Consider the following 1839-nt stretch of genomic DNA (forward strand, 5'->3'; position numbering starts at 1 on the left):
ATTTTTATATAGTTTGAGAATGGACTTTTCCAAGGTCATATGACAACTTAATGACAAAGAAAGGATTAAGATAGGTCTCTCTCTCTCTCTTTTTGGAGACAGAATCTCACTATGTTGCCCTGGGTAGAGTGCCGTGGTGTCAAAGCTCATAGCCACCTCAAATTCTTTGGGCTTAAATGATTCTCTTGCCTCAGCCTCCCAAGTAGCTGGGACTACAGGCGTCCGCTACAAAATGCCCGGCTATTTTTTGGTTGTAGTTGTCATTGTTGTTTGGCAGGCCTGGGCTGGATTCAAACCTGCCAGCTCCTGTGTAGATGGTTGGCACCCCAGCCACTGAGCTACAGGTGCCAAGCCTAAGACAGGTCTCTTGATGATTTTCTTTCCTTCCCATACATTTCTGCTGTTTCTTGGCCAAACCAACAAACTGGTGACCATGGGCAAGTCACTCAGCTTTCTAAGCCTCACCTTGTTCCTGAAGTCCTTATCTCTAAGGTCTATTGTGGCTCTGAAACTCAGTGACACCAGTCAGAACTGGAATCACATCCCATCCACAAAGCACTTCTTTCACTGCAATTATGGATAATCAAAACCATCTCTGAGTAGATCCCACCTTCTTCCACAAAGGAACTGAAAGCAGTGAGGCCTGTGAGTTTTTACACCAGCACTGAACAGAAGACAAGAGAAAAGTCAAATGGGGCCTGGGGAAATGCTGAAGGACTAAGAAATGCCAGTATCAGAAAATTCTCCCTCAGTCTCAAAAAGATAATTTTTCTGTGTGTAGCCAGGTGGTAGCTCCTAACCTATTGTTTCCACTATACAGGAGGCTGAGATAGGAGGATCCCTGAGCCTAGAAGTTCATAAGGCCAAGGAAGTAAATCCCATTTGAGAAAAGGTCTAAGAATTCTGGCACTGAACATCTGGCCCCAAAGGGAACCTCATCTGCTTTGTCAAATGGCCCCACTGTCACCAGCTGCAGTGGCAAACAGTTATTCCTACAAGTAGCTCAAAGTGCCTCCTGTGACTAACAAGTTCACCCAGGCTGTGGACTGCCAAATAGTTACTCAACTGCTCCAGCAGGACAAGTACAGACCAGAGAAAGCAAGGGAAACAGACTACCCGTCTGCTGAGGAGTTGTTGCCAGCAAAGATGTCCCTACTAAGAGACTACCTGTCCTTCAAGCAGGGATTAATTCCATCACCACCTTTTTAGAGACTGAGAAGGCCCAGCTAGTAGTGACCACATATGACATGGATTCCACTGAGTTAGCTGTCCTTCTACAAGCCCAGTGTTGAAAGATAGAGATTTCCTATTGCATTAAGGGGAAGCCAAGACCGGGACCTCTAGTCCACAGAAGACCTGTGCACTGCTGCCTTCATACAAGTTAACATGGAAGACAAAAGAGCGCTGAGTAAGCTGGTGCAAGCTATCAGGACCAATTACAATGACAGACATGGTCAGATCTGCCATCACTGAGGAGGCAATATCCTGGGTCTAGCTTGGTTAATGTGAGCTGGATGTCACCAAGCTGGAAAAAGCAAAGGCTAAAGAACTTGCCACTAAAGTGGGTTAAATGTACACTGTTGAGTTTCTGTATGTAAAAATAGTAGAAATTCTTGTTCCTCCCACGATCCCCAAAAAGCTTTTCTTTTTCACCAGAACTGCCATCTTCCAGTAATTCACCAAAAAGACAAAACACAAAGCATAAGAGAGGCAACTCTGGGCCATTTAGCAAACATGGAGCCACACTTATGAGAAACAACAAGAAATTTGATACTGCAGACATCAATGGATGTTCTTCAAAAAAGATTGTTTTTGAATCCCTAGTGGTATGTACCAACA

At 44.6% G+C, this 1839-nt stretch overlaps 1 protein-coding gene across 1 annotated transcript in view; it reads right to left on the reverse strand.

Moving 5' to 3' along the window:
• The window catches only part of TOP3A (DNA topoisomerase III alpha), a 33834-nt gene that overhangs the window by 29689 nt on the left and 2306 nt on the right, over nucleotides 1–1839 (reverse strand). The gene's annotated exons all lie outside the window — the stretch shown is intronic.

The sequence above is a fragment of the Otolemur garnettii genome, unplaced genomic scaffold (genome assembly GCF_000181295.1).
Source record: "Otolemur garnettii isolate 467f Iridium unplaced genomic scaffold, OtoGar3 scaffold00046, whole genome shotgun sequence".
NCBI lineage: Eukaryota > Metazoa > Chordata > Mammalia > Primates > Galagidae > Otolemur > Otolemur garnettii.